Consider the following 9,204-nt stretch of genomic DNA (forward strand, 5'->3'; position numbering starts at 1 on the left):
AGTACGCTCTTTTAAGGTCTTCAGGGAATAGTCCAAGAAGGGCAATAGCTGGGTCAAATGGTGGTTCCATTCCCAGCTTTCCCAGGAATCTCCATACTGCTTTCCAGATTGGCCGCACCAGTTTGCAGTCCCACCAGCAATGTACAAGAGTACCCTTTTCCCCACATCCTCTCCAGCATAAGAGGTTGTGAGGGGAATGGGAAAATAAACAAGGAGAGAAATGAATTACAGTGGATGGGGTAGTGAGAGAAGATGGGAGGGGAGGGAGGGGGGATAGTAGAGGATAGGAAAGGTAGCAGAATACAACAGTTACTAATAGGGCATTATGTAAAAATGTGGATGTGTAACCGATGTGACTCTGCAATCTGTATTTGGGGTAAAATAGGGAGTTCATAACCAACTTGAATCTATTGTATGAAATATGATATGTCAACAGCTTTATAATGTTTTGAACAACCAATAAAAAAATAAATTAAAAAAAAAAAGAGAGATCTGATGGATAATGTGACTACCCTGATGGTGTTTCTGGGTTCCTCCAGTGCCCCGTATATTTTTGGTCCTGGGCCCCGGAGCATTGGGCCCCCCTGTCCGTTTTTTGGCAGTGGAACCAGATGCCTTTCTCCACGATATCATGGGTAAACACCTGGTCCTTGTCCGTTTTTTGATAATGGAGTACCCTCTATGGTGGTTTGAGAATGGCATTCATTAGCCCAATGTCTCCCTCTATGGCATCGTGGGCAAATACCCAGTATTCTATTCCTTTGATACCTAGTTTTGTTAAACCCTCCTCCTATGGGGCAATTCCTTTTAAAATGTCCTGTTTGTTCACAATTGTAGCATGTTTTTGGCCTGGCATCTAAAGCCTGTTTTACTGCAGCTGCCACGTCTTGCCCTTGTTCATTAATGTCTCTACATAATTTAATATATGTGTTTAAATCTCCATGTTTCCATGGTCTAATGACCTCTCTGCACCATTGATTTGCTTGGTCATAAGCCAGTTGTTTAATTAATGGCATTGCTTGTTCTGTATCCCCCCAAACTCTGGTAGTTGTTTGAATAAGCCTATCTACAAATTCAGTGTAAGTTTCATTAACTCCCTGTATTACCTTAGATAATTGACCTTGTAAATCTCCATGTCCTTGTAAAGTCTTCCATGCCCTAACTGCATCTGCAGCAATTTGTGCATATATAGCAGGATCATATTCAATTTGTTGCCATTGACCCTCATAAGGTCCTTTTTCTAACAGCCTATCTAGATTTCTTTGAGGGTAACTGGCTGCTGCATTTTGCCTAGCTGTCTCCGTGCAAAATTCCTCATTGGTAACCTTCCATAACAAATATTGCCCTCCATTTAGCACAGATTTACACATGCTAGCCCAATCTGCTTTGCTCATGTCCAAGTTGGTAATGGATTTGACCATGCTTACAGTGAAGGGTGCTTGAGGGCCATAGGTCGTTACAGCCTCCTTTAACTGCTTCACTGTTTTGAAATCTAGAGCATGGTGAATTTGCTGCCCTCCTGCCTGCTCAAGTACAGGGCATGCTAATCTTTGAGGTCCTGTCTCAGGATCCCATCTATCAACTATGGAGGTTGGGGGCACCATAGCATATGTTGCCTCTATAGGTGGAGTAGTTGGTTGGACACTTCCGCCCTCTGGTGATAGAACAGTGTTAGTAGCAGCCTCCTGTTGTAACTGTTTCCCTGATAGTTCTTCCTCCTTTAAATTTTCTTCCTCTGTTTTGACTAGCTCGAGAGACCTTCTCTTTTACTTGATCTAACATGTATTATACCATAGTCTGGACATCTAACAATTTACTTAACACTCTTTCAGTTTGTTTTTTACTAATTTTAATCTACTATAAAGATAATGCAACCCAATAAGATAACACAAAACAAAACCGAAACAGAATGAAACAAAAACGGAACAAAAGATCGTTGTATCAATTTTCTCTTCCTCAGGGCCGAACAACTTCAAACCTTGAGCCAACCATTTTTCCCAGTTTGCCTGAGAAAGTTCTAGGGATAGGCAGTTTGAAACAAAAACAAAACAAATCAAAACAAGAACTCATTGTTTTTTTGAAATGGTCACCCATTCTCTTGCCTTCCCTTAGGGGCGAGCAATTTCACTTACCCCCGAGCTTCAGGTGTTCCCCGCACGGGCCGCCAAATGCTGCAGTCTGGCTGTGCACAAATCACGAGCCACTGAAGCAGGAACAAACTTTATTTCTGAACTCCACCAGCACACTCCACACGATCCCCAGGAATTCTCCCGAATGCCACGCGGCTCGTCCAGGAACCAGCAGCCGGAAATATCCCTTCTCCAGCACTTTCCCAACCAATGGGAACTCTCTGGGAATCCCCATGAGATCTCAACTGGAACTCAATGGGAACTCCGTGAGAACTTGCTGGCGTCACCTCTCAACCACTACTTCAGGCAAAAATGCCATGCGTCATCCCGACTCGGCTGTGGCCCTCAACAGTTTGCTTTAATCAGTATAATTAACTTTTAGACTTTTTACCTAAAGTGTCTTCATGACACTGGCCATCTCAGTTGTGAAGTAGATTCATCTTAGAGCCAGCCACTTCCATATTATTTCACAGAATTGTCCATATGCATCTTTTGTGATATAATATATAAAGTCAATGGGGACACCCTTTACCTTTAGGGCATACTACTGTCAGAACTGCATGCTGTGAATGAAGCTGTTATGACTTGGAGTGTCTTTCTGAAAGAAATTATTCTCTACTTTCTGAAAATAAGAATTCTAATCTTTTTTTCTTTCATCTTGCCATGTAGAAAAATAATCTACCAAATTTGAACCATATGAAATTATTGCTAATCTTCTTTAAGAAGTATTCCCATACTCTGTCTTCTCTTAGATACACTTATGAAGCTTTATGTGAATAGTTTGATGATATTGCTGTAAAGTACTATATGGTATGATTTAAAAGCAGACTACAGGTAATTTTATTTTATTTCAGCAGTCAATACTATATTAATCTGATGCATTAAAATTCTTCGAGTTTGTATGATATAGATTGTAATGAATGCTATGTAATAAATGTGTATTTTCATACTTGCAGAAACTGCTGCTAACTTTTTAAAGTTGCTTGGTTTTCAAGGACTGATAATAGGTATAAACTTCATGCTGTCTGTTACATAAAATGCCATTCTGCAGGATAAGAGTCCCACCACAAGAGCAATATTTACTGTGGTGAGTTGTTTTGGCCAATTTGTCTTGAATTGGGAATTTCATAGAGTATAGTTTATGTCAAATTGTAGCTTTCAGCATTTAGTCAAAAGTCACAGTCTTTCTAGAAAAAAGGTAGGGTTTGTTCTATAATACTTTTTTTCTGTATGTTTTAATAGGTTATTTTGTTCCCTTATGCTTAAAATCATTTTCCTTTATTTGTTTTATTAATTTTAAAATTTGTTTTAATTAGTTATACATGACAGTCGAATGCATTTATGCACTTTGACATATCATACGTAGATGGGATATAGTTTATCATTTTTCTGAGTGTACATGTTCCAGAATCATATTGGTCATGTAGTCACATATATACATAAAGTAATAATGTCTGTTTCATTCTACTGTCTTTCCCACATCCTCTTCCCTCCCCTCCCTCCACTTCCCTCTACCTAATCTAAGGTAATGCTATTCTTCTCTAGTGCTCCCCACCTTATTATGAATTAGCATATTAAAGAAAACATTTGGCCTTTGGTTTTTTGGCTTATTTTGCTTAGGATGATATTCTTCAACTCCATCCATTAACTGGCAAATGCCATAATTTCACTCTTCTTTAAAGCTGAGTAATAGTCCATTGAGTATATATACCACATTTTCTTTATCCATTCATCTATTGAAGGACACCTAGGTTGGTTTTATAGTTTAGCTATTGTGAATTGAGCTGCTGTAAACATTAACATGGCTGCATTACTGTAGTACACTGATTTTAAGTTCTTTGGGTATAAACTGAGGCATTCTATAATTCTTCAAAGCCGTTTTTAAAAAAGAATTATCTTTTAGTCAGTGTTTTTCATTGAATTCCTAGAATAATATACAGTGTATGCTCTTAATAGCAAAAAAAATTGTGAGTTCAATTTAATTGTATGAGGTTTTTATCATGATTTGAGTTTCAAAAATTCTCATCATAGTACCCAGGGTCTTTATAAGTTGATCAGGGCCTTGCTAAGTTCTGAGGCTGACTTTGAACTTACGATCTTACTGACAGCCTCCCGAGTCATGGGGATTGCAGGTGAAAAGAGCTCATTTTGATGCAAAGAAAAATTCACCCAGGTGAGGGGCTCTGTTCCCCTGGGAACTCCAGGACAACCATTGTTTCAGCATTTTTAAGGGCATGTGTCTATTTTACAAAACCAATTCCATTTCCTTACAACACCTAGGGCATCTTTTTTTTTAAATTAACTCTTTTTAGTTATATGTGACAGTAGAATTCATTATGATATAATTATACAAGCATGGAATATATCTTATTCTTGTTAGGACCCCATTCTTACGGATGTACATGATGGTGTGATTCACGATGGTGTATTCATACAAGTTCATAGGAAAATTCTTTCAGATTCATTTCACTGTCTTTTCTTTTCCTATCATCCTCCCTTCCTTTTATCCCACTTTGTCTATTCTAATAAATATCTGTTCTTCTCCTCTTGCCCCTTATTGTGGGTTAACTTCCATATATCAGTGAAAATATTTGATAAAACATTCCAGATCTCAGTTTATTTTTCAACCCAGACCCCCAAATCTAGGAGGTCTTGGATTAATATATACCAAACTCTGAAATAAAAATTATACCAATGAAGAATAGCATATTCAGTAAAATTAAGCTTCAGATTTGAAGATGAGGCATAAACCTTCCACAAAAAACAAGTTAAAAGAATTCCTAACAAGAAGGCCAGCATTACAAAACATGATCAATAAATATTTCATGAAGAAGAAATGGAGAATACAAATGAAAACCAGCAGATGGTGAAAATACACTAGAAGAATAGTATATTAAAGGAGAATGTAATTCAACTTAAAAACTAGAAATAAACCAAAATGGCAGGAAATAAAATCATCTCTCAATAATAACACTGAATGTTCATGGACTCAACTCTTCAATCAAAAGACATAGGTTGGCAAATTGGATTAAAAATAAGACCTAACAATATGCTGTCTCCAAGATTCTCACCTCATAGACAAAGACACACAGACCATAGGTGACAGGATGGGAGAAAACGTATCATTTATAAACAAGCAGAGGTTTTAATTTTCATATCTGATAAAGTGGACTTTGAGGCAAAGTTAATCAGAAGAGATAAAGAGGACATTTCATACTGCTTAAAGGAGCCATAAAAAAACAAGAAATAACAGATGAAAATATCTATACCCCAAACAAAGTAACATCTATGTACATCAAACAAACCCTTTTCAATATCAAGAATCAAATAGACCACAACACAATAATATTAGGTGATGTTAACATGCCTCTCACATCACTAGACAGATCATGCAAACAAAAACTAAATAAAGAAGCTACAGAACTAAAAAAATACAATTAATAATTTTGACTTAATGAACATATATAATATTTAATTCACCAGTGATCAAATGCACTTTCTTCTCAGCTGCACATGGAACATTTTCAAAATAGACCATATTTTAGGACACAAAGCAACTCTTAGCAAATAAAAAAATAGAGATAATACCCTTCATTATATCAAATCTTAGTGGAATAAAATTAGAAATCAATGATAAGATAAAAAATAGAAATTACTCAAACACATAGAGACTAAATAATTTACTACTGAATGATTAATGGATAGCAGAAGAAGTCAGGGATGAAATAAAAAATACTTACAGGTAAATGAGAATAATGATAAAACATGAAAATCTCTGTGGCACTATGAAGATGGTTCTAAGAGGAACATTCATAGAATTGAGATCATAGATTAACAAAACAGAAAGATACCAAATAAATAATCTAATATTAAATCTCAAGGCCCTAGGAAAAGAAGAACAAATCAACACCAAATCAGTAGATGACAGGAAATAATTAAAATCAGAGCCAAAATCAATGAATTGAGATTTAAAAAATGTAAAAAACCAATGAGTCAAAAAGCTGATTCTTAAAAAAACATCATCAAGATTGATAAACCTTAAGCCAAGCTGAGAGGAAGAGAAAAAGGTGAATTATTAAAATCTGTGGGAAGCCATTCTCACACGTGATTGGGCAACTCCTGGATTGGGTGTGAGGCGCTCTGGCTAAACTGTGTCAGATCTTTCCCCACCCTCTCCTGGTGCGAGAGCCTGTCCATGTGGGGGTGTGACTGACCACTGACCCTGAGGCCAATCACTGACCCTGACCTTGGAGTGCTGCCCCCCTTGACCTTCACTGGATGGAATTCTCCCCTGAATTTCTTGTTCCCCAATAAAAGGCCACTCCCTGGTGTGCTCTGCCTCTCTCTCCTGCTAGCCCTGAGTAATCCTTGCTGCCCTACCGGGTGGTTCAAGGTGTGAGCCAGAGAGGTGAGAGCTGTCTCGGACCTGGTCATAGAAAAAGGTAATTGAGTCGGTGTGTTTATTTTGATCTCGCTAGCTAACTTTTATGCCAAGAACCTCTTTAATGAAACCAGTGTGCTGGTTGCATGGTGGAAAAAACTGTGATGAAAATGGAAACATCCTCATTCCAGTCAGAATGGCAGCTATTATGAAGACAAACAACAACAAGTGTTGGCAAGGATGTGGGGAAAAAATACACTCATACATTGTTGGTGGGACTGCAAATTGGTGCAGCCAATTTGGAAAGCAGTATGGAGATTCCTTGGAAAACTGGGTATGGAACCACCATTTGACCCAGCTATCCCTCTCCTCAGACTATACCCAAAGGACTTAAAAACAGCATACTATAGGGACACAGCCATATCAATGTTTATAGCAGGATGAATGGATAAAAAAATATGGCATATGTACACAATGGAATTTTATTCACCATTAAAAAAGAACAAAATCATGGCATTTGCAGGTAAATGGATGGTGTTGGAGAAGATAATGCTAAGTGAAGCCAGCCAATTCCAATAAAACCAAATACCTAATAATTTATCCTATATAAGGAGGTTGACTCATAGTGGAATTGGGAGGGAGAGCATGGGAGAAATAGATGAATTCTAGATAGGGCAGAGGGGTGGGAGGGAAAGGGAGGGGGCAGGGGATTAGCAAGGGTGGTGGAATGTGATGGACATCATTATACAAAGTACATGTATGAAGGGTGTTAACATACTTTATACAAAAATTGTGGTATATATGTGTATTAAGAATTGTAATGCAAAAAAAAAAAAAAAGAATAGCATTACCTTAGATTAGGTAGAGGGAAGTGAAAGGAGGGGAAGGTAGGGGATGTGGGGATAAGAAAGATAGTAGATAGATTTCTCACAATAGGCTCACTACTCAGGCTAGTGGTAGGGAGTGGCAGAGTCAGCAGACCCTGGGGAGCATAGCAATAATAAAAGAAGCCAAGTATATCTCTCTGAAGAAAAAAAAAGATAGTAGATTGAAAGAGACATTATTACTTTATGTGTATATGCTACTGTACGACTAATGTGGTTCTATAATCTATACAATCAGAAAAATGAGAAATTATATCCCATCTATGTATGACATATCAAAGTATATAAGTGCATTCTACTGTCATGTATAACTAATTAAAACAAATAAAAAATTAAAAAAATGGTAATATTATTACAGACACTACTGAAATCCAGAGGCTAATCAGAAGCTATTTTGAAAATCTACACTTCAATAAGCTAGAAAATCTTGAAGACATTGATAAATTCCTAGGAACATATAACTTACCCTAACTGAACCAGGAGGATATAGAAAATTTAAACACATCAATTTCAATAAATGAGATTGAAGAAGCCAATTAAAAGCCTACCAACTAAGAAAAGTCCAGGACCAGAAGGATTTTCAGACAAGTTCTACCAAATCTCTAAAGAAGAACTAATACCAATTCTCCTCAACTTAGTCCATTAAATAGAAAAGGAGGAGAACTCTTTCAAACTCTTTCTACTGTCACCCTGATACCAAAACTGAAAAAAGACATATCAAGGGAAGAAAACTTCAATATCCTACATGAACATAGATACAAAAATTCTCAAAAAATGCTGCTAAATCACACACAAAAATACATTTAAAAAATAGTGCACCATGACCAAGTGGGTTGTATCCCAGGGATGCAAAATTGGTTCAACATGCAGAAATCAATAAATGTAATAATCTCATCAATATTCCACAATTTTTCATATCTCTGTTTGTATATAAAGTATGTTGACACCCAATTATTGTCTTCATACATGTACTTTGGATAATGATTGTGGTATATATGTGTAATAAGAATTGTAATGCATTCTGCTGTCATTGTTTTAATCAATAAAAATGTTGAAAATATATCCATATATACACAAGGAAAAAAAATCACATCAATAGACTTAAAGAATCACATGATTATCTCATAGATGCAGATAAAGCATTTGACAAAATACAGCATCAATTCATAATTAAACACTAGGAAAAATAGAGATAAAAAGATCATACCTCAAATTGTTAAAGCTATATATGATAAACCAAGGCTGACATAATTCTAAATGGAGAAAAACTAAAAGCATTCCTTTTAAAAACAGGAAGAGGACAGTGATGTTCATTTTCACCACTTCTATTCAACATAATCTTCAAATCTCTAGCCACAGCTATTAGGCAAAAGAATGAAATAAAAAGACTATAAATAGGAAAGAAAAGAGCTCAAACTATCTGTATTTGCCAATGACATGATTCTATATTTAAAAGACCCAAAAACTCCACCAGAAAATTTCTAGAACTCATAAATGAATTCAGTAAATTAGCAGGATACACAAACTCACAAATCAATTGCACTTCTACACTCCAATGATGAATCAGCTAAAAGAGAAATTAAGAAAGCCATTCACTCACAATAGCCTCAAAAAAACCCTACTTTGGAATTAATCTAACAAAAGAGATGAAAGGCTTCTACAATAAAAATTACAGAATGGTAAATAAAGAAATTGAAGAATTCCTTAGAAGATGGATAGGCAGAATTAATATTGTCAAAATGGTGATATTAAGAAAAGTGCCATACAGAGTCAATGCAAAATCCCATCAAAATTCCAATGACATTCTTCA

This window comes from Marmota marmota, unplaced genomic scaffold, assembly GCF_001458135.2.
Source record: "Marmota marmota marmota unplaced genomic scaffold, marMar, whole genome shotgun sequence".
In the NCBI taxonomy this organism is placed as follows: Eukaryota; Metazoa; Chordata; class Mammalia; order Rodentia; family Sciuridae; genus Marmota; species Marmota marmota.